Source organism: Larimichthys crocea, chromosome IX (genome assembly GCF_000972845.2).
Source record: "Larimichthys crocea isolate SSNF chromosome IX, L_crocea_2.0, whole genome shotgun sequence".
In the NCBI taxonomy this organism is placed as follows: domain Eukaryota; kingdom Metazoa; phylum Chordata; class Actinopteri; family Sciaenidae; genus Larimichthys; species Larimichthys crocea.
The window spans coordinates 9,987,532-10,013,225 of NC_040019.1; the positions used below are offsets into that span (position 1 = coordinate 9,987,532).

Below are 25,694 nucleotides of genomic sequence, written 5' to 3' on the forward strand. Positions count from 1 at the left end.
TAAGTTTCAAATTAAATTGATTCAACATTTTGTCTATTTTTACTTGTTCCCTGGCCACAGTTCCCTTTCTACTTTTAAATATGCAATGCTTGATCCTCTTTTCTGAAACCAGACCTAACTCTCTTTCCTGCAAACTGTGAGCACTTTTGTAGATTGACCTTTTTCATGCAGGATTATAAAAGAAAATACTTTTAATAACACAGCTGGTATTCTTTATGGATAAAAATAATAGCTTTGGTGTTACAGTAAGTGCCCACAATGAGACTGTGATTTTTTTTTAAGGAGATAGACCTCTGAAGTGTCACAAGACTAAGTAGTAATTACATTACTTTATTAAAGTAATGGTCACATTTATGCATTTTACAGAATGGTCATCAATATTGCAAGATGTAGCTTTCCAGTACATTTATTCATTAGAGTGGGTCTAAGATAAACAGTTCCATCTGCTTCAGTTTCTTTCACTCAACATCTGCTTGCTTGTTTCATCTTCAATGGACATTCCATGTGGGATTTGGCAGGGTTCAGTTTTAGTTCTTGCTTTTTGGAGATATTTAATCCCAGTTCACTCCCCTTTGAACTGAGTAAAAAGAGAGAAGATTTTAACTTTGGGATCTGGTTTCATCATAATTCTATAATCTTTCCAACTCCTTTCAAAGCACATACATCTTTAATAACTGTAAGTCACGTATAAGAGGCCCTCAAGCTTTGTACACATTGCACAACAGACTTTGATTCAGTGTTGATTTCATTAACAAAAAACGTGATAAAAAAATGTAAATTAATGACCTGTTTTTCCCATGACTATAGCAAGACTCTGACTTGCTGAAAATAGATCTTTGATAATAGAAAATATGACAAAATGTTTTGTTGTGGTTGATAATAAAAGATAAAATGTTAGTAGTGGGCTATTAAATATTTTCCCCTTGAAAAATAAGAGACCTGACCCACAAACCACCAACTGTTTGTATTATAGTAGCACAATTGTCAGGACTGAGTGCTGTGGTGCTCTCTAAGGGCCTGATCCTGCTGCTGGGAGCGGCTAAGAGTGCTCTCTTTCTCACCCGCACAATGTAAAGTGAGAAGATCTAGGCTAAATAAACACACTAATTGTTCCAAATGTGTTCTTTATGGTTGAATAGCATTTAAGAAACTAACCCCTCATTAAGGACATGAACTTCATTTTTCCTCTCCCTCTCTCTCTTGAAGTGAATTTGAACAAAATGTCTATAGACTGATCTTTTTTTTAATCTTGTGTTGAGCTACGCTGTGTAGAAAAAGAGTCACAGTTCCTGCATTTAACCTATTCCGACACGCTTCAAACACCGACCAGCTGAGCTAACCACTGGATGTGATAGTTGCTGGATTGCACAGCACCCCACATGTGTGTTTGAAAGAGAGTGACAAAGAGAAGAGGAGGAGCAGGGGAAAGGTGGACGACCGCACGCAACGTTTCTGCAAGTTATTAATAAATGATTCCAAAAACTACTTTGCCACTTTACCCGCTCACCCAATCACATAATATTTTCCAGTTGACGCAAACCCGCCGCCACATCACTATTACAGTAAAGTATGTTGCTTTACAAATTTCAACACTTAATGCCATCACTTTCCTTATTGCAAGACTGATTAGCCTAATGAAATTAGCTTAATGACAGAAAACATTTTTAACAAAAATTGACTCAAGTGTAACGGCTTTTCTGAAACAAACCGCAACTGATCCAAAAAGCTTCTGTTGTGTTTGACTCATGGTGAACTAAAAATGAGATTAGCTCTAACAAGCCTTTTCGTCAGACTAAATCTAAAATAGCTGCAAATTATATTACTTCTTTGACTGTTGCTATGATGCAATCATTACATGCTCTGCATGCACGCTGTATTTGTTAGCTTAATTATTGTCATATATGGAGAACTTCAAACATTTATCAAAACATAAAAGACTCTTTAGAGGCTAAGAAATAAAAGCGACACTTGCAGGCCTGGAATATAATATTTTATTTATTATTTTTTTAATCATATTCTTCATCCTGAGGCAAATCTATCTCATATTCAATAATGTCCAGAACAATATAACAGCCTTCAGGTGTGAATTTTCCTTTCAAACACAAGCAGTCATGAAAATCTAAGTACAGCAGTGAATCCACATCAGTTTTAAAGAGAGAGGTCATTGAGAAACTCACTGCTGTGCATACATGTACATTTTTTTCTTTTCTTTTCTTAACACCAGTTGAAGACATGATACAAGGTTAGAAGAGTTACCATAGCGACAGCCCCTGAAGGCAATGTCAAATGATCACAAATATGCATGGATCTGTAGTCAATCAATGTTCCCCGGGCTACATGTGACAGGATGCAGTGCTTAAGCAGTAAAAGTCACATACTAAGAATGCAAATGTGCTAATGGTCCATCCATCGGGACATGTAGGACTGACATTAGTGAACATGAAGGATCTATGTTTAGAATTCTAATTAATATACATGTCTGCTGTCGTGGCAGATTTTCAGCCTCGGCCACTTAAAAGATGCTCAAAGACACACACATACAGTATACAGGCACAGGCAAGGTCAGGTACATAAAATCTATAGGTTGGTGCTTCTGGGAAAGTGCTGTGTCAGGTCATTCATGTGCTACTTCTGGAGTCACGAGCACAATGCCTTTTACAGCAATAAAGTTCTTTACAGAAAGAGAATGCTGCACTAATCAACTGTTTCTCCTACAAATGATGTCCACTTTATGTCTATGATGTCAGAAAATACAGAAAACATGATTTGTTTATCCCACAATATCCACTCATGCACCTGAACAAGTTGAAAGTTATACAAAAAAGTGTGTGAGTGTTTAGACTTGAGTTGGGATATATTTCAATTATTAAAATTTTGTGAAATTAACACTTTAAAGTGCAACTGCTGCATTATATATCTAACTTTCTTCAATCTCTATCTATCTACAGTAAATTATTCAGATATAACATATATATAAGACTAAATTACTAAATTATTATTAAACTATATATTCAAACAAAAAAACTAATTATCATTATTATTGTAATATATTTAATAGGTATAATCTTTTGACATTTACCACCACAAACTCTTAAACAGTTTGTAATAGCATGCAGACCTGGCAGTCACAAACTCTTAAACAGTTTGTAATAGCATGCAGACCTGGCAGTCAAAATTAACAACATTCGGGCAAAGACGCAACATTTTGATGCAGCCAGATGTTTTATTTTTTTATTTTTTTTAAAAAGGACAATCCTCTCTGTAGCCATGGAGTTTAGAAACTAAATGTGGCCAGCATTGGTACTGAATGTTTGGTTGGTGATGTCTTGTACTGATGAATTGCCAGTCTTTAATGGGGTTGCGCTTGCGGAAGGTGTGCTGACTAGATTCTAGTATTGTTCTTGTTCTGTTGTTTGTTTCAGGGTAGTTGTTATTTGGTGTTTCTTTGGGTGTGTATCCAATTTTTATTAGTATTAGTTTTAATTTATATACTACCACTGACACTAATCGATATCTTTTTCTCCCCTCTCTGTAACCTGCACATCACTAGTTGGCCTCCACCCAGAGAGCTGAATATGAGCTTTTAGCTCTATCTGGCACTACATATATATTATGCATTGTCCCAGCTAGACAAATCATAAAAAATACATAAAATTTATGTACAGAGGTGCACGTCTCAAAGAGGCTTTAGACAGTAATCTAAATCATAGTATTCACAATCAACATAAAACCCAGTTTGTGGGAAAGGAAAGTAAATTTCCATAATTTGTGGACGCAGTTTGTAATCAGTGCCAGGGTACGTATTCATTTCACAATTAGATTACAAGTGAGGCCACAAATTGGCGATAACAGACACAATAAAATCAGTATACCCATGCTGATCCAATAGCAACATAACAGCAATAGGAGTAGATAAGAAAGCTAAAATCGTTGAGTTAATGTTTTTATCCCTATGGCAGCTTATCCAGATTTACAGCACATCATAATATTATCCTTCACTCTGCTCAGGATATTCATAACTGATCAGTCATTTGCTGCATTGTAGGCTTCCACTGCCCTGATCTGCAATATAGGTCAGTGATACTGAGAGCCACAAGCTTGAGCCAACAGTGCATTGACTCACAAGCATCTCATCAGTCATGGGTCAGTCTATGAATCTACCCCATCTACCAAATGACTGCTCCTGTTTAATTTCTCAAAACATGTTGAGAATTTCTGACAATGGAAGCTTCTCATATCCATCCAGGCATCATATCATTAATTTCAGACAATTTTAAATGTTTCAGCAAATGTTTCTCTATTCTTAAAGAATAATTGGGGGTTACCTAGAATGCTGCAGTTGGGAGTGCTTCTCGTTTGCTAGTCAGCACACGAAGGATTGGAAAAGATTAAAACCTTTCTGTTAGACGGCTAATTAAATTTTTTCAGAAAGATAACGTTCCCATGATTGCACACATCTCAAAATTAGTCTTTTTTTTAAACAGACAGCCACTTAGCTGAGACATAAGTAATGCTTTGGATTTGTTTAGAAACTTTAACAGCAGGATTAGACCATTTTAATGCATTCCTTAAGAGATGCACGTTGAAAATTAAGTTACATATCTAATTGAGTTGTAAGAAAATGAAATGGATTTCACCATTTGCGAGTTTCAGTTATGAATCCTGCTTAGCGAGATTATAAACCTTCATGTTCATTATTCCTTGAACAATTGCTGGGACAAACTTCTGGCTCCAGTCCACTTCAATATAACCATAGATTTGGTCATTTTATTGCCAATCAAATCTGATCCTCTCATTCCAATTAAAAGCTTATGGTGTGCTCCACTGACACACTTCACACTGACAGGATCAACTGGTTTTTAAAACTAAACTGGCTCAATTGGACAGTTTTGTCTGTCCATAATGACCCAAATGAATTATAAAAGATGAAGATTCACACAGTACAATTATATGAATTATTTAGTTTCTTGCCTTATTTGCCTTTTCCCATTATGCCCTGAAGGCAGCACTCAGTAGGTGAGTGAGCATATTTACATGCATAAAATAATGTACTGATGACTGAGATTTGTAACTAAGGCAGATGTGACAGAGTTATGTGATAGAACAATGTCCTTCCACTACCCAACTTAAAACTTTGGGAAGAGAGAAAGGGATAACGTGATATTGATGCACCTCTGGAAACACAATGTTTTTGATGAGAATACAGGGTTACTATACAGAAAATAGTCTGTGGATCTGTGTGAGCTATTGTTTTCCACGTGTAGCCTGGAAATCACTGTCAGTGCAGTGGCAACTGTATTGTAGAACGCCGGAAGCTGTGAATAACACAAAAACACCGAGCCAGAAGGCATGAGGATAGAAAGAAATTACTCTCACAAGGTTGCCCAGAGTGGATTGGTATGTATGTCTGTTTTGAAAGGTTGCGTTTTGATTCTGCAATTCTGCAGTAATTCTGATCAAATTCTGCTAAAAGTAAGAAAAAAGTTTAAAGTAAGTAAAGTAAGTAATTTTCTTTAACCTCTCTATGGCATCATGAGCTGAGTATATGGCCAAGGAGGCACCTAATTTATAATGTTCCTTGGCCAATGCATTGTAGTGACATTTGTAGTGAAATGTTGTGGTGTTAGATTGATGTGCTGGGTTAAACCAAGCCATTTAAGTGGCCTAACCAGAAACAGACAATTGATAATTGACATTTTTTGGCCACATGGGGGCATTAAAACAAGCTGCCATTCATGCTGGACAGGTAGCATACAGTGGGTTTATGTTCTTTTCTTTTTGAAAAACAGCTGCGTGCCGCATCTGCGATGCATCTGCAAGTTGCCCTAAAACCAAAACAATAAGCCCTGTGACTGGTGGTAATTCTCTGTGGATCCATCAAAACTAGCAACACCTTTCTCATTATACTTAGTCATTTGATCCATTGTTAATGTAGAAATATTGATTAAAGGAACTTTAACAATACTTTAAGCGAGATTTAGTCGTCAAATGGTGGGTTAAGGTTAGGGTTTGTGGTATTGTAGCATATAACACCAAAAAACGGAACAGTACAAAAACATATAGTAGTTCTGTAGATATGTCCTGTTCCCCTAAATGTATTCATACCTTGGCTTCCCACAAAATTACCAAACCGATGAAGGTGGGAAATAAAATCTCCACAAGAAAATTGACAAATCCTGGTCATCTCCATACAAATTAGGGCCTTAAGATATTTTACCACTGAGAAGACTGTTATAAAAAAAAAAAAATACCTCAGACACAACTTCCAGACTGAAGTACATCAAATCATATTACTGGAGGGAACATGGGAAGCAATAGTGAAGCAAATTAAGTTAGAGTTTCTACTGTATATGTAATCGCCGGACAGTGCAGACCTCTGTTGTTCAGTGATGTGAAAGACCACAGCAGATCAAAACATCTCTCACCCTCTCCTACTCGGCAACACAGGGCAGAAAATTGTACAACCAGAGCTATCAGCAAGCCAGCAAAGACCAAGACTAAGGCGGTATCAAGCAAGATAAATTACTGTAGTTATTACTATGTTGTCAGAGATATCATATTTTTAAGGAGTAATAACCGAGCTCCTTGGCAGAGCTTAATGACTCAGGGGTCAGGTTTGTAGAGATTCAATTCAGCATCACATTTCTATCTGGCATCTCCTACCTGGCAACCACCAAATGTTAGGTCATGATGCATAGTTTGCAGAGGACTGTGTGGGTTAAACAAATATGCAAAGTATGCTTTTGCATATTTGAAAGCAGAAATCTTCATGAACGAGTATATGAGGAGGGCTTTTTTCTTTTTTTCTTGGTTTTACTGACATTTGGCACTGCTGATGCATACTAGTGAAATTATGCCAGTCATACATAACATCAAGGTCATCAGCTGATGTTTTCTTTTGGGTGACCAATAACAACAAAATATATTATATATTGCAAATTAGCATTCCAGTGCAAAATTCTATGCCTGCAGCTCCTGCAAATAAATTTAATATTTAATGATTGTTTTACGTAACATCAAGTTCATCTGCAGGAAAAGCAAGTCACAATAGGCTTTGCCTTCAGGAACTGAAAATGCATATGTATATTTGTCTGATGAATAATAGATTTCTGCTTGCTTGCAAACTTTTGATGTGCAATTTATGTCTTGATTGTATGATAAAAATGGTGCTCATGTTTTGCTGAACAAACATTCAGACTGTGGTCTCCTACTGTGAAGAGAAAGAGGGAGATGCAGAGAGACCGGACAGAGACCACTGCATACAAATGAAGCGTGTGAACTGAATGCTTAAACAGTTTATTAACAATAAAAACGGTCAGTGTTGTGAGGATGTTGAGGATTTTCCAACCCTGTTTTCGGCTCCCCTGAGGCGTCACACAAATTTCTGTGGCTCCGGTAACTGGCAAAGATAGGGAAAGGCAATAGATCCAAGTTATGAATTTCAAAATTATGGTTGTCTTTGTGTATAATAAGTCCTTGTTTTTGCTACAGTGAACTGTGCATGGGAGTGTCACTCTACATAAATGTTCGGATGAAGTTTTTTTTTTTTTCTTTTTTAAATGCCATTGAAAAAATTGATCTAAATTCCCTTCTGGAACTGTTAATCAAGGCTTAACAGGGTTTAAATTTTATGGTGTGCAAGAATGCAATTAACCACTTGTGATGAGCTACCAACCCTTTAATTATGAGCCTGCCGGCTGAAAATTCTTTTTTGAATATCATACTGTACAAGGATTGTTAGACACATGCGGTCTTACGGGACTGATAGCAGCAGTGCACAGGTCAGACAGCCCTTACTGGAGGTCAAATGATTCAGCTGCCTCTCTAAAATATTGTAAACTCACCAGCATTTTCTGTGACACTTTGTCACATGTCATTATGTGACCCTGTTGTTTGTTTCCCATAAAAACAGATTTTTTTTTTAAAAAGCCTCTTGGGAGGCAGCCTTCTGGCCACTACAGCTGCAGCCAGCACCCACATGAAAACAATGTCGTGCCAACGCAAGAATACAAAGAGAGAGACAGAAAGAGAGATGCCGGTTTCTGCCAGTACAAGGCTAGTACTGTTCTCTGTCTACCACAAAGACAGTTTGCCAATGGTATCTTATAAACAAGACACTACACGGAGCAGCTCTGTGTGCAAAAGGTGAATGCATTAATTCTGTCATCCAATCCTTCTAATTATGTTTATGGGTGTTTATTTCTTTGACTTTTAAGAAACACCGCCACATGTTTTGCAGACAATTCATCAGTAAGTTGCAATGCCAAGGTCTGTAAAAGGACCTCTGCTGCTGAATGTTCTCTTTCAGTCCTTGAAAGCATCATCAACACTGGGTCATCTAAAGCCATGACACAAATACAGCTTTAAGCTACTGCTGGCATTTTCATTTTGGCAATGTGATGTGGAATGCTTTCCCTCTGAAAATGATTACATGTTGCCAATGTTTTACTATTGAAAAGGCCACCAGATTGAATGAGGCGTATTGAATAAGGCAGCTTTTCTTCTGCAATTTCCCTGCCAGTGCAATTTTCTGCACTGCATTTGGAGAAAAACACAGAACAATATTGCAGAGCGTATTGACTTGCTGTCAATATAATGCTCATTTCAAACATTAAAACTTAAAACTTAAAGTTCACATCCGGCATGCAGGATTATTCGTAGCCCGGGTGCCACTTTTGCCACCTTTTTTAAAACTTGCTCTTTAAAGGGTAAACTGTGTGTTTCACTCGGATTGTCCATGGTGGACCATTCATACTTTTTAACATGAGACTGACTGCCAGAAGTGATTTTTTATTTATTTATTTTTTTCCCCAGCAGATACATTTGTCAATACTTTGTGAGCGCATCTGATTGGGCTCACTTTCCAAAAGCACCAGAGTGACAAACAAAACAAGAATTGCAGTAGCAGTCATGGAAGTGTTGATAATGCTTCCGGACCAATTTAAAAACAGAAGCCACTTCTCTAATTTCATAGAGTTGGTATCAGTCTCATGCACAGTTATCTTGCCTTTAGCCACATAATGACACCTTGTGTAAAAGAGCATGAGCTCCCCTCGCTGTTAGTCAGTGGAACAGCAATCAAAGCAACTTGAGGGATCACGGAACGCCAACTTTGTCTTACTGGTGACACACACACACACAGACACATGCACGCGCGCACACACACACCAAACAAGCATGTTCGTGCTTGCTTGCTTGCATGCACGCGCACTCTCATGCGCTCAGAGCCACGTCCAACGCAGACACGTACACATAAACACAGATCCGGTGGACTATCTGCTTTCAGAGAATTCATTACAGGCAGTGATTTATCCCTAACATGGAATCTACAGAAAATAATAATAATGACAGGAAGCCTGACCGCAACTCATTCCATATCCAATATCCAGGCTGCGATGACACTCACTTTTAGTTAATGGATAAGGCAGTTTCCTGGAATTGATGAACATGGATGTTGAAAAAAAAGAAAAAAAAAGAGAGAAATAGCTTGAATACAAATATTGATGTCGACTGCACAGTGATCCGTAGGCCTGCAAATACACCTTCACTCTGAATGTTGCCCCTGTAAAGCCATTCATTAAAGCCGCGCGGCACGTCTGCTTAATATGCAAACCCCCTAAAAATCCTGAGATCATTGTTTCTCCCTCTGTTTTTCTTCTTCTCCTTCTTCTTCTTCTTCTTCTTCTTCTTCTCTTTTCTCTTTGGCTCCTTTATGTCCGCACTTCTGCAGCATCACATCGGGAAAGATGCTGTCTCACAACGTGCAGAGAGAAATGCATAATCGGGAGAATCAACTCATTTGCATACCGTTTGGAGATGATGGGGGGTTTATAAGATTAGAAGACGCGTGTTATTATTTGGAAATAGCCTCGGAACGCACCGTTTCGACATTCAGCCCGGGCGGAGCTTGAAAGGACTTCGCACGCCGATTATTTAAAAAAAAAAAAGGTATAGCTTTCACAGTGAGAAGAACAAATTGCCTCCATTCTGAAAAAAGGACGCCACCGGCCACCCGAGTAACATGCTGACCATGCAACATCGCCATAATTGTGCCACAATATAGCCCTGCCTACCCGATCACTACCTCGTGGTCAGTGATGGACAGAAAAAAAATATACATAACATACCCTGATATTATGTTAGAGGTCCAAGCCGGGATAGCCGTACTTACCTAAAACTGACTCTCCTCTCTTAGCTGTATTTGTGGTCCAAGGTTTGTTAGTTCTCTAGCCAACAACTTCTGCTGGAGCATATGTATCCAGTGCTCATGCTGGTGGCTCAGTCGGTGATGTTGGATTGCGGATGATTTGGCAATCCTTTTCATGCTCAAGGGAAAAAAATCCTTCGTTTCGGCGTGGTCTCGGGCATTGGCGCACAGAGGAATAAAGTAATGAAGTCCGTCAGGAAGGGAAAGGAGGAAAAAAGGGGAGCTCTGGATGTGAGATTTATGCCGACGTGTTTGAAACTGTTCTGTTCTCTTTTTTTCCTCTCACCGTAGGAGCCGTTTGCGGGTGGAGAGGTGTGGGATGGATATCTAGGAAGGGAGGCTGGGATGCACAGACTGAGGGCGAGAAAGGGGAGGTACAAAGAATACAGTCTCATATTGTAGAGGACGGTCATGGCAGACAGTAAGGGGTGGGTCTGGACTGTATGAGGTGGAAGGCAAGGGAACGGAGGGTGGATGAGGATAAGAAGCCCTGTCGTGACTTTTCTCTGCTCATAGGTAACATATTTACAGCAAGGCTACGGGTTGACCACCATAGATAGTTTCAGCGTTACTAATTAGTGCGGAAAATTGGAGTGGGAGATCTAAGCATAGGGGAAGATACGCTTCATGATTTAATCAGCATGAGAGTTTTTGAGAAAAATCGAAAAACAGCAACAAAGTGAGAAGGCGGTGAGTTGCACAGAAGGTGCCACACTATGCCACGTGTGGGCTGTGTACTTTGCATAAAACACAACGTGACTGTACAGTATGACTGTGTTAATGTAAACTTGGAATGACTCGCCTTGAAAAAGTCTGGCTTCTGAAAAATCCCCCATAGACCAGGCTCCGTGGAGTCTAACTTTATCTGAAAGTGAAACACTGGTAGCTGCAGCACGGCAGCACAGCTGAAACCAGTGTTTATTTTGGCCTGTTTCCATTTTAGTCTTAGTCTAGTCTTTGTATCAAGCTGTCACATTAGTTTTTATTAGTTTTAGTCACGTTCATACTCTTTTTAGTCTGGTCGACTAAAAGTCTGAGCATTTTAGATTATATTAGTATTAGTACATTATATTATATCAGTATATTAGTCAGAATTATCCATGACTCTTTTCGTCTAGTTTTAGTCGATGAAAACTGATGACATTTTAGTCTAGTCTAGTCAATGAAAATTGTATTTCAGTCTGTTTTTAGTAATGCGATTCAATTTAACCCAGTCAATATAGTATAAGTACCTAGTAGTCTAGATGAAACCAAAAATGTTCTTTTAGCCAAACTAATTTCACAATTCAAACAAGTTGTCTTATTATTATATTACTGTTACCTTAAAGACTCAAGAATACATCCATTCCAGACATGTAAGACGCTCTGATTTGAATTTACAACATATTTATTTTACCAACCAAACATGTTAGAAGTACACACACATTTCTCCCAATGATGAACCCCGGCTGGCCAGCCATTGGCCCCAGTTGTCTGTCGTTAACGCGAACCCACTGCATCTTCTAAAAAATGCCACGAGTGGGGGTCGAGAAAGTGACGTCGACTGCGACTGCGCAGCGCAACCTGATGCAGCCCCCGGAGTGAGACACAGGAAACAGAAATACTGCAAAATAATAATAACAACGAGATGAAATAATGTTATAACATTTTGTGTCGTCTGGTTTTAGTCAACGAAAATGAAGAGACATTTTAGCAGAGTTTTTATTTTGTAAACCACATTTAGTCTGGTTTTTATTCCTGTCCATGATGCAGAAAGATCATTTTAAATGTATTTCTGAGTTTCTGTAAGACATTTTAAAAGTATAATTCTGGTCGCTGTCCATGGTGCTGAAAGATAGATTCACTAGAATTCTATATGTGCTGTCCTTGGTGCTGAAATACAGCACTATTTAAATGCTAGTGGATCTGTCCATAGTTCTGAAATGCAACTGAAGAGGCCTACAATATACATGTAGATGTTAGGTCGATCAGCAAGGTTAGGTCATAGTGACAGTGTACTGTCAGCTGTTTTATTCACTACATGCATACAGTATATAGACCATAAACCTCTTTTGTTTGATGACTGGCAGGGTCATAGTTTCTGTACTGTTTCTCTAAATCTGGGGGGTTGTAATGACTTCATTAAAAGTTCACATTCTACAGTTAGATGCAGATTTGAGGTTTGAGGTTGATTTTTAAAAATTTCTACTGTCAATATTTTTACATTTGTCCGGTTTAGACCAAAGAAAGAAGAAGAAGATAATTAGAATAAAGGGGGTTCTGTATTTCTTCACTAGAATTATATTTTTTAAGCACTGTAAGAAGGTTTTTTGAAAAACATTTAGACATCATCTCATCATGTAGAGAGATACATTCGACTGAAAATATAGCCAAATTAGTTCAGGTGGTGGGGTATCACTGCGAAACTCAGCCATTTTTTCTAAAATCCTGGTTACAGATTTAATGACTGGGGATTGTTGACCTCCACACCTCCAGCAACTGTGCACAGGCTGCTTATGTGTCTTTGATCTTATGCGGTGCATGACTTATGAATGATACTTGATCATTACAGTAGAGCACCGTTGCACATGCAAGTTACATTACTCATTTGTCGCTTAATGATATGCATGTTACCAGCTTATTAGTAGCTTAGTCATTACAAATCACCTGCTTTACTTAGAATGTCAAGCTTTCAAGGTGGCAACATTATAGCGTTATATTCTCCCTCAATTACAGTTTTGAATAACCTAAACCCATATAAATCACAACACAAAACTAAAAGCATTAGTAAAGCCCCAGTAACTTAATCACAACACAAAACTAAAAGCATTAGTAAAGCCCCAGTAACTTCAGATCTTGTGGGAGTAAAATTACTGTCATCATTCTAAAATGAAGTCTAAGTCATAGCCCACACACTCTGTTTGACACTGTTTATTACTATGTGTAAGTTACTACACTTCACCTTTTGTAAGAGCAGGACAATGCAGCACACAATTATGACATTCAGCAGTCTCCAATATATGGGTGTTTTTTGGCAATGGGATATTTGTATTTGTTTGCTTTTTGGTGTTGTTATTTGAACAAATCCGTTTACTACTACTACTACTAATACTACTAGTACTTATTCATCCATCCATCCATTTTCTGAGCCGCTTATCCTTATCAGAGTTGCGGAGGCTGGAGCCTATCACAGCTGGTATGGGGAGAGAGGCAGGGTAGACCCTGTACAAGTTGCCAGTTCATCACAGGACACATAGAGACAAACAATCATTCACAGTCACATTCACTAAAGTGACTACTAATAATTAATATGTCTAAATAATAATAAAAACACCATAGTAAGTTAGTCACTTTCTTATGTACCAACATCTCTTGCAATTCTAGGTATTATTTAACGATAATTCCTCCCATTTTAATCCTAATACCACCTCTGATACTAGATACTCCAAATACTATATTCCACAGCTGTACTCTACTATTGAACCTCAATAAAATCATATGGATGAAAGCTTAACTTAATATCAAGCTGCTGAAACTCTGTCTCAAATCATCTTTTGGTCCGGTTAACGATGGCTGCTTAAAAAGTAAGGGTCCTCTTGTGCAGTTTCAATGTTTTGAAGTTTAAAAATTTGCCTCTTCTTCCAAAATTTTGAGTAATTGAACAAAACAGAAATGCAATCCAGAGACATTCTACTGCACTGACTGATCAAAGCTGTACATTACAGTTTTTACAGATTCCAATACACCCCGATGTACGGTGTACCACCCAATGTACTGACAGCTTTGCAACTCACTAGTTCCCCAATGGTCCACTTGCAGTCAAGTGTTTGAAGCATTCACCAAAGGGCAAAGAACCTGGCGGGACCAGTATTGCCGAGAACTCAATGAGGCTAAATGGATAAATGGGGCCATTACAGAGTCATTAGCCTGGAAGTGGTGGTGACACGTGACAAGTTGCCTTTGCATTAGTAGACATAAAATACTCCAGGGATCATTGAAGTCGTTACATTTCATAATTCTATTGGTCGTAGCTTTTAATTTGAAACTTCCCTTCAACTTTGTTCATTAGCATATTCCAAGATTTACTGTCACCGGGGGAAAAGGAACTCTCCAAATACTTTCAACCTGGATCTACAGGCATGTACTCTAATGCCACATTGTCAAACGATTCACAAGTCACTGTCAGACTCTCTCTGATATATGAGTCACTATGTAAGGACAGACTGGATTTTCAGAGACTGAAAATGTCATGGCTTTATCAAACACGTCAAAGCAAGCAAAGTATTTACTGTGTTTTTTTTAGGTATGTTTTCCATGTGTGACTGTGGATGGTGGAGAAGTACTGGGTATAAAAAAAATAAAAATAAAAAAAAACTATGCATGCTGGTCATGAATACCATAGTGAACCATCAACACCACCGCTGCACTGGGTACGCCTGTCTGAAGCAATGTGTAGCAGTGTGTGTGTGGTGTGTGTGTATGGTTGAGTGATGACAAGCAGACTGTTGGTAGGATGCATATTTTAAATTTCCCCCATCTGCAGAGAGGATGTGCTGGTGAGGAATTGTTGGCAAACTAAAAAGGAGGATTAAAAGAAGAGGCAAACATATGAAAAAGAATAATTGGCAATATATTAATTATTTGAAAAATGTGATTTGAATTCCATCGTGTACCACACAATCTCACACACGCACAAAAATATTCATATTATATAATAATAATAATAATATAATATTTCAAGCCCACTAAACCCCCTCTGAACATATAGAGCATGATCTTCAATTTTGAATGTTTGTCGATTGTTGGACAGAGACCTGGTGAGCAAACAGACTTCTTGGGCATTTGGCATAGCAGGTATTAGAGATAAAATGAGGTGTTCTGTTGTTCTGCTTCTACATCACCTTTCAGACAAATAAATTCAGCGAAAGCGTTCCCCAGGCAGAGCTGACAGGACGGCGGTTTTACAGATATATGAAGGTCTTATTGGTGAATTTGGATGAAAACTAAAATCAAACTCTCGAAGTCCAATCTAAAATAGACTGCACTGTTATTTTCTGCGACAGTGTACATATTTGCTTTGCAAATTGTCTGCCAAATGCTGTGCTCCTTAATGTTCTGCACCATTGCTAACAAACACTGTTTATCTTTAGTTTGTGAACCACCATTACTGTTTACATTGTGTCCCAATGTCCTCGCTTGTCTCCTCAGAAGCTTGGAGGCCTTTTTCCCCTCCCTTCCTTTCTGACTGTCAAGACACGTTTTGATTTCTAAATAATTCTTACAACCAAGATTGTTTGTGAAATCCATTAAATAGCCACAGTCACTGAACAAACATTTTGTGATCAATGTGATTGGATATTTTATTTAGAAAAAAATAAAATAAATAAATAGTAAAAATAAATAAATAAAGGAGCAGATCTCCAATAAGGCCAATAATACAGACTTCTCCTATAGTCTTCATGATTTACAAATCTGCAAGCCCCACCACTATACAGTATATAAGCATGTCTGTATTACTATTGACCTATCTCGCAAAGTGAAAAATAATTCTTGTATCTGCTGATTCGGATCCACTCTAAAGTTTAATGGGTTCTTCCTTGGCCCATGCCAGGGGAAGACTGAGATAATAATTCAAGCAGCATCTGAAGTCAGTTCAGGCCAATCTCCACATTCACAACACACCACATATCCAGTAAGCATTTTTTATTGAGTAAGCATTTTGTTGAGATAATTTTTTACTGTTTAGTGTTTATACCAGTAACATTGTTTATTTTTCAAAAAGCACATCCAAAATGCTTTAAAATAAAAAAATGAAAAGTTGAATTGTCATCAGAATATCGCCATTTGCTTCTGAGAATGTTTCGGCTAATACAATCCACCTCTTTTGCTCTCCACACAGACTGTTTAACTGCATGCAACCCAAGCCGGATCAATGATGATTGGTCAATACTACTCGGAGTACGAACGGAAATCAGAACGGCCAAAAATCTTGGTCCCTTGCCTACAGATTCTGCATTCATATGTAGATATCTGATAATAGAGATTAATCTAGCTCAATTAATACCTCTAATTAACACCTCTAATTAACAGGTCTTTCAGTCATATGTGTTAAAACATTTAAAGTCTTACCAAGGAACAATATGAACCTTTCTCAAAATAGCACCTTATTAGCCCCATCACCTACTGTGCAAACCATACTAAGAACCTAATTTACGCACATCAACTTGACTTCTTGTAAGTGGAATTAAGGAGCAATATGCCAACATTCATGTCATTCACTATCTCATTATTGGTGAGCATGCGTTCCTTTATGTCAAATATTACCAAAGTTTGTAACTCACAGCCTTCTGGGAATACCACTGTCAGGTAAAAATATACTTTTATACTGTGCAGATTTGACTCCATTATCCACATAACTACAATAATTGTGCCATATCCAACACCAGCACAGACACAATACCCTTACAGGAGCTAAATTTAACTAGACTGTAATGATCTCATATCTACCTCCTTGTTGGAGGCCATGGGCTGAATCTTCCTCCTAGCTGCCCAAAAGACTGTTAGCGCTTGCTAGATTGACAACCTACTAATGGCTGATCTCTAAGGCTTAGGCCACAGAGATGTTTCTACCCGGTGTTAGTACACGCTGTTGTGGAAGCCTGTCACACTGTACCCAGGCCTCTCCCTGCCAAGGCTATGAACAAGAAGACAGATGTCCAAATAGCCAGCAGGTCCATCAGTCATGAGGATTTTTTCTCTCACAGGATGAGGGAAGGAGGGTCAAGTGGGAGAAACACAGATGAATGAAGATGACACCATTCTAGCCTCTATGCTACTCTAATGAAAAACAAACTCATTTTCCGGAAGTTTTTCGGGGCAATAAGACAGTCAGCAAGCTGGATCCAGACAGAGAAACAACAACTTTTTAAAATTATTACTTCACTATTGAGGCCACCTGAATCATCAATTTTAAGCCAAAAGTCCTTTGCTGAGTATAAGAAAAAACAAATATTCACAATTCAAACGTGTGCTTGTTGGCCAATGTTTGAAACAAAACAAAACATAGCAAAATGAAATAAAATGACAGAACATATCAAAACATCACATTAGTGTCTTTGTGACAACACTCTGGTTAAAGTAAGTTTGACACAAATACAACTTGTTCAGATGAAGGGCACATCATGGGCTGAATGACTTTACTGAGGTTCGGGGAGTTTTACTGTCATCGTGACAATAATAAACAGATGGTTAAGGTTTGGTAACTATCGATGTGATGAAAACAATTCTCATTGTTGGTAATGGAAAATGAACAGCCTTCACCCATGTTACAGTCCAAATTCTATCTGGACCTCCTGCTCCTTAGACAGACTTGAGTTGTGAGTTTTCGATAAAGTCAACTGACTTCCTTCTTTGCTTCTGTCATAATTATTACCCCACGATATGCACATCAACAGATATTTTTAAAAAACCAAAGAGCAAAATGAGTTTGTGACTTAAGTGTTCAATGCAAGCTAAACTTTAAACTTTCTGCAATGCACAGAAAGTTTAAATCACAGTGACAAGGACCTTGAATGAAGTATATAATATGAGCGGTATTACAGGTAATCTCACCACATGTGGCAATGTTGCTGCCAGTGTGTGGGTGGCTGCTCAGCATGTAATAACCATATTTCTAATTGCCCATCTGGCACAAAAGCAAAGGACTTAGCAACCGTGGGTGCACACCATGTCACAAAGTTAAGCAAACCATGAGTTTCCTTGAAAACGTTCTGAGTATAGTGGGTGGGATTCAACAATCTGCCAGTGTTTCTGGATGACTGCTAAATTCTTAACGGAGAAGAGGACTTATCTATTAGAGTGTTGCCTGTGACACTTTCCCTTCACCTTTAAAATACTGTTTGGCTGTATCATCATAACCCCCTTTCTTTGGTAACTTCTTCTTAAAATGATTAAAAGCCTGTGAGATAAGTCAGCTGAAATACAAAGAATAAATCAAAAGTACAAGTTGAATGGATGTGGTGAAGCCTTGATTCCACTGGACAATGCTGTTTGAGTCCGTCCTCCAGTTTCATGCTAGGAGCATTTCAGAAGTGGAGTATATTGCCAAGCTTTGTTAACTTAGATTTTGGAAATGTGTCCTTCATTTTAGTGCTTCTAGGATGGATTAGTAAGATACATAGATAAATTGTTTAATTGTTTAAATTTGTGTCTGTTTCTACACTCAGAAGTCTCCGTAGGAGTGTTTTATTTTGAAAACTGACCGGATTCTTTATGATGTGTCTGTGTCTGACTTCCAGCCAACTTGATCTGCTCAGTGCTGCTTGACGCAGCTGGTCGCAGCTTTCGTCAAAAATAGACCAGCCGTGTATTCTCCACGGAGCAGAGCTGAGAGCCACTTCTGGGACACTTCTGAAACATGCTGGGGCACTTCTGGTGGAATCACAAGTAATGTGTAAAACAGCCGCGATCAGCTCAACATGTTGAATCATGTTGCAGCAGTGCCCAGTGAAAACGAGTAGTTCACCAGCATTTTACATGAATCTCTATTTGATGTACTACTATGGACATTTGGTAGATTTTAGACGACTGGATACAAAAAAACTATTGACATTATAGATTAACGCCTAAAGTGTGGGACTAGAGAAATGAATTTCAATGCAGGGTTATTTTTTCAGCCATACTGTAGTAGTGGAATTACTCTAGTGGAATACTCATAGATCCACTAGCAAGGCTTTAGAGCCATAAGGGCCCTCAACTCAGCTTTAGTCTCAGCTCAGTTTTTAAAAGTTATTATTATCACCATTATCATCATCATTATTACTGTTATTAACATTTTCTGTCCATAGTTAATGGTGAAATAATGAAATTATCCAGTTTGTTTCTATTGCCACATGGATTTGATGAATTTGTTACCACTGGAATATATTAAACCATCAACTGATTAAAAGCTATACTAACTATACATGTATAAAAAGAAAATGTATTATTTATATATTAATATATATTTAAAGCACCCATAGTTAATTTATGCAGTGCATAGTATGCATGTCATTTATGTTTATAAATCATCCAATGACTGTATGATGAAAGTAAGCCTGACTGAATCTAAATCCTCTCGTTGGTTTAATTTCTAACAACATATGTAATCACTGCAAACAATCGTGCTTTTGCAATTATTCCAAAGCCATTAAAAAAAACACGTTTCAGGCACTTAAGTCTGTCACAAACTAAACAAAGCAATAACTGTAACTTTGGTGCACTGTACACAAATTTGCAGAATACCAGGTTGTAGCCAGCCACACATATTATTACTATAGTGCAGAATGTTTAAGGATACTTCATCAGGACAGAAACCTGCTGTTGCACTGCACGTTGTAGGTTAAAACTTAAAACTCACAGCACATGTTTTGTGATTAGATAATTATAGAACATGCTCTTTTATCTATTGTTGAATAGCAACTGTTCACATGCATTTCACCCATATAATGTGAGACACAGACCATTATCACGTGAGTTCTCACTCTTTGTTACTGTTTTTGGCAATGTATGTAAGTTAAACAAATAAGTGAGCTTTGTTTGTTTCGCACTCCAGACAGAAGAAGAGAATAAACATATGCAATGAGATAACAAAGGGAAAGATAACAGAACAGCCTTGAGAGCAGTTGTTCAGTCTAAATAATTAAGGAGCGATTAGGATGTGGCCAAAGGCGGGTCTGATGGCTTCAGTGGCATGCTGTGGACTGGGCTGAAGCTCTACATTCACAAAATATGCGTTATTGTAGCCAGCAATGAAAAAATCTCATGCCTTCCACTTTTCCATTTTCCACTTCACAGCAGCTCTTACTGTCCTCAGCATTCTCTTCCTCCCTTTAACTCTGTATGTACACGTCTTTCTTCATTCCTTTTCCGATTATATTTGCTCCTTTGCCTTTTTCATGTGCATACCTACTCATCATTTATGTGTTCGATGTAGCACTGTAAAGACTTTTCTCAGCTCTGGGCACTTTTTAAAGCATATTACACTTATGATACTCCGTTTTCACCTTCACTTAATCATTTCGACATTTCATTTAATGCCTTGCTCTTTCATTTGTTAAAACTCTGGTCTGTGTGTTTGTTTGCAGAGAGTCCTGGCTACCTCATTGTAAAATAAATGGAGTTTTGCTAATGAAGTGCTAATTTAAGCTGTGATGATATTTTAATCACCCTAAGTAGAAGGAGAGCTTTTAGATGCCTGAGCCTGGCAGGAGTTTAGCACATTATTGAAGCTTTAGCCCCAAGTATATAATAGTTTTAGTAGATTTGCAAGTAAAAGATACATACACCATTCTCTTTAGATGCAAATTCACAAAACACCATGTACACCTGTGTCTCATTACGAATCACAGCATGAAGGCAATCAGGATAACTGCGTCTGAGAAGAAAATTTGAAAGAAACACAAGGATGGACAGTGAAACTGGAACATTACTGAATGTGATGCTCCGTGAATTAAATAGAAAAAGGAAAAACAAGATTGTTTGGAGGATTGAGTTCTAGGATTTCTGATAAGAAAACATTACAGAGTGACAAAAGGTGAGTGAGAGTGCAGATCCTATATGTTCAAAGTTTAACAAGGTAAAGGAAACAACGTCTGATTGCAGGGACGCTGGAAAGACATGAAAACACATCAGCATGCACAAAGCCAGTCTCAAAGCAAGTTGGTGTGAGGGAACGCTTTCCAATTGAGCAAAGCATTGTCAGTGGCATTGTGCCTGAAAAAAGGGTGTTATAAAGGCCAAACAAGGCGAGGCAAGTGATTCCATGCCAAACTGATTACAAACACAAATCAAAGAGATGGCAAAATAACATTTTGTGACATTGTTGTACAGTGCAAGATGTATGGTGCCTTCTGGCACTTTAAATTTTTTCTTAAGTTTAATTTATGACTTGTGTTAGGCTGACTGGTGGAGAAGTGTTGTGTGATTGAAGAAGGTGCTCAGAAGAAGTGTCGGTGTGGGCGCCATAGCGCAGGAAACCTGCCTTACTGACTGCCAGCAAACGTCCTGGTCCACATGGACGCGTTTATAACAGATGCAGTGCTGAGGAGGCAAAGGGAAACAACACAAGCTCTAGTGAGGCATCAAGGCAAAACCATGGTCTGTTCAGATACAAAACAAGCCATATGCTTTGCACCGTGGTGTGTGTGTGGACTAAAGGTTTGTCACTTGAGCACAGACATATTTGAATGCTAGAAGATGGAACTGACCCCAGACATTAATAAACCTGTAATAAACCTGCAGCTATAATTTTTTATAGTAGTCATCAGACATAGCTACACCTTTGAGTCTCACCCTCATAGTATTTTCTTTTTTTTTTTTTTCAAAGAATCAATCCATAATGTTTTGACCTCTGGCTTATGAGCGGCTCGTATCTGGAAGGTCACCAGTTTGTTCCCTTGGAACCGGCAGTTAGAATCAGGATGGGGAAAGTGAAAGAGCAGCACTCACCCCTTCCTTATTACCTTGAGTAATTAAAGCCCTTAATCCCCAGATTAAGACAGATCAGGCTTTAGTTGTACTAAGAAGCTAGCAGGTGTGAATGTGTGTACAGTAACGTGTGATTAAGAACAGGGCCCTGCTGTAGACAAAAGAGAGCTCTTCTCTCAGGGAAATCTTCCTTTGAATAAAAGTTTTAAAAAGAGGAATTATTAGAATTAGAAGAATTAGAAATAATTTACCTTTACAGACATTGCACTAATTGCCTGTCGTTGATTTTAATTTATTGGCTTTCTAGTTTCGGCTCATAGTGCTTGAGTGTGTAATATGAATGTGCAAATATCTGAAGCAGATGTCTGGACGAGAAAGAGTTCACACGTAGCAGATAGCAAACAACATGTCATAAATATTGACATCTCATTGTGACAGCTGCAAACTCCTAAATTCCTGTCTGTACCCCCTCAGCAAACACAGACAAACACACACACACGCGCACGCACACACACACACACACACACACACACGAACACCCTTTTGTGTCAACAGAAGATTCTGAGTTGTGTTGAAAGCTTGTACAGTAGTAAGAGCGACACTCTGTCTTCTAGGGAAAATAGTGACTGCCATGAAGAGATGCTGGATTTGCTCTCTGGGACCTGTTTGAGCTGCTTGGTGCTCCTGGAGCTCACTGTGCCAAGCATCTGGAGCAAAAAAAATGTAGTGCAGAATATACATAAAATGGTATTTGCATGATGATGAGAATGATGTAAAGCAATTTCCATAGCATGGGAGAAAAGTAACGGCAAAAACTGTTTTCCTGCAGTGTCTGTGAAACGTGTAAAGACAATGCACTGACATTCTATCCAAAGAAATGATGTTCTTGTTAGTTTACCATCTTTTACCTGATCTTTATCTAATTTGATTAAGGCACTCAATAACATCGTCTCCTGCGTCACTTGTCTTAGTATGGGTCTGTAACACAGAGACTAACGCAGCATCTTAAATGTGAGTGATGTCCTGATGACAGCTCAATCTCATAAACAACCGGGATGGGCTTGAAGTTATTGAGCACGGCCGGTGGGGCAGCGAGTGGCCAAATCGCTTCATCGTATGTGCCAATCTTCCCGCAGCTCTAATGTAATTAGTGTGGATCTCCTCTGCCTGCTCTGGCCTTTTGTTGTTTGATAAATGTAATTAGATAAAATGAGCATCAGTAAACTGAGGCTTAGATAGTCTGAGAAAACGTGACAATAAAGTCATTGTCATTAACAAAGTGGCTGGAAATGGGCACGGCCTCCTTCTCCTTCAAGTGAGGTTAAATTGCATGTACACACACACGCACACACCTGAGTGTTTCTATTCTTACAGGCAGAAAATGTTAATATAAACAAAATGTCTATGCACAAAGACATTTTGCTAAGAGTTGCTAAGATATTGCCTAGTTCCAAATTGACATGAAACACATATTACTAGCAATTTAATTCAATTCAATGACCTTTTATGACAACATTCATTAAACCTTAATTAACATTTTTTTGGCCACTTGGGGGCAGCAGAAACCAACAGTAAACTTATCCTAAACATGATTGACATATTAACGCCTTGCACATAAGTAATATGGCAAACAAAATAGCGTTTGAGGATATTATTAGCTATAGAAAACTTTGTGGTCCTGTACAATTACCGTACAGGTTGTTTGTTTGTTTGTTTGTTTGTTTGTTTGTTTGCTTTTGCCTTGCTTTGTCTGGAAACAACCCTAACAATAAATTGCAGAACATAGAACCAAAACTAGAGGCTGAAAAAACATTGCAGAGCTGAGCGGAAATGCAAAGTTGGGTGGTTATTCTCCATTTCAAAATGAGTGAGTGAGGGGGTCAACAATAATGCAATGCAGTGAGGACACAGACCACATTTCATACAAACTAGGGAGCGTATAGCACGGTGTATCTGTGTGGTTGTTACAGACTAACAAAGACTCCAGTCTGCAGTGTAGTTCATACACCACAGAATTATGTCTGTGTAATTGGAGTAACATTACTGTGGGCTTATGATCAAAGAACATTTTTGTATCATGTCAACACTTCTTGTATATATTCACAAGCTCCCTCGCTCCCTCTACTTCCTGAGAAAGTATGTGTAGCTACCAGCAAGGAATAACTGTTCACTTTAGAACCAACTTAAATCTGCAGGTATATTTAGATTGTTTGGGGGGGGGTCATGCTCTGACATTTTGACAACAGCTCATGTTAAATACTGCGTCTATCTGCCTGCGCAGACAGCAGCTACAAACACACCCTTTAAATCATGTTGCAGGTACTCCAGTCGCGGTGACAGGTGGGTTGAATTGTATATAATGTATAGATTGTGTTTCATAAATGGTCTGAGAACCTCTGTGATACCTTGAAATACGGGAGAAAACCTGGAAAAAACTGGATTGTTGCCAGGTATGTAATTCTCTCTGGTTTCATTAATATAAGCGACCCCTTTCACATTACACAGTCCTTTCATCCATTTTTATATAAAGGAAAAAAAGGATTATAGCAGCTTTAAAGTTAGGTACTTAAAGACAAAACAAACTGAACAAAACTGATTTGATGCTCATCAACCCTCAACAGCCAGTTTTGTTCTTTAGATTTTTGGCCTGCCATCCCATCTTACAATCCTTATGCCATCATATTCCGATCTTGTATGAATGTTCTATTTTTTGCTTCTCTTTAGTGTTCATTATGTCTTATCTTGTGTCTCATTTTACATTTTTTGAGTCTATATTTCTAAGAAGAATAAAGATATCCTAGGGTTTGCCATCTGGATCACACAGCTGAGATAAACAGAACATTTATTAAAACAATGAAAGGTCCATTGGACATTTGGGCTTCTGTTTTGATGAGAAGCAAACTTTTGCACTGATCTTCAGCTGAACCCACTGGGGTGACCCTTGGGCAAAAGTCAGGTGTGGGTCAGTTCACGTGACAGACTGAGTTTCAGAGTAACTCATGTTGTCAGCTGGTCCACATTCAAGCCAACTTGGAAAAAATCTATTTTGTGGGTGTACTATAACAGAGGTAAGGGAAGATTAGGAAAGCAGTATAACTGAACTGAAAACACAAGAGGGACGTATGTCAGGAGCTATTTAGTGGCAGCGTATTTGAAAGTAGCCTATAAAACATACAAATACTGTAAATATCATCTGACTGAATTGGCTGCATGTGAAAAATGTATAAAATCTAAACATCTGACCATGCCAGATCTTAGAGATTATGTAAGCTACAATGTCAGGCTGTAAAGTTCACTTCCATGTGTGAAGTGAGTGAGAAAGAAGTATGAAATTAAATGTACAAATGACTTAATGATAAATGATTCGACAATAGATTAATTCACTTTCAAAATTTATCACCACATGCATAAAGATGTGAAACTGACTCCAAGAGTAAGTCAAGTGGCATTAGAGTTATTGATGTGTATGGCACTATTAGTTACCTAAAATATGAGTCTGGCCATATTCAGGATTACGAGGCAGGAGAGTCTACTTGGAAGTCTGCACTTCGCAGTAATTTACAATATGTAAAACCATATGGATAGGACAGGCACTTTGGAAAATGAGTGCAAAACCATATGGGTAGCTAATGTATCTTTTGTCTCTAAATTGCTGCCAACAGGAGTCTGTTATTTCCCTCTGAATGACATTTTTCTTATGTGCATTTGCCAAATCCAGCCGTGATACGGTACATTCAAAGCTGTTCCTGAGGATTAATTTGACTGGCTGGATAAACCTGACTGTGCAGTTGCACAGATAGCCAGCAGTGATGTTGGAGGGTAAACAGTATGTGAGGGATGAACTCAAAATGATCCCCAAGTAAGATAGCACAATTATATCCCATCAGGAATAATGATATGCAGGATTAAGCTGATAGAAAAGGTTTATCCTTCAGTCTAAGGCAAGCAGCGCTTCATGATTAGCATTTGTGTGATCTCTGCATTACTACCATTTATTTTCTTCTTTTTTTTCCTTTTTCGATATATTTTAGATATTAACGTA

At 38.3% G+C, this 25,694-nt stretch overlaps 1 protein-coding gene across 2 annotated transcripts in view; it reads right to left on the reverse strand.

The window, feature by feature from the left end:
* Positions 1-25,694, reverse strand: part of brinp1 (bone morphogenetic protein/retinoic acid inducible neural-specific 1) — a 141,085-nt gene that overhangs the window by 99,109 nt on the left and 16,282 nt on the right. The window contains exon 1 of one of the 2 annotated variants that reach the window (XM_027282112.1): positions 10,172-10,661. The exons of the other annotated variant lie outside the window; for it this stretch is intronic. The gene's annotated coding sequence lies outside the window, so the exon portion shown is untranslated. Of the gene's footprint in view, positions 1-10,171; positions 10,662-25,694 lie in introns of those variants that run through there. 2 annotated transcript variants of the gene reach the window in all.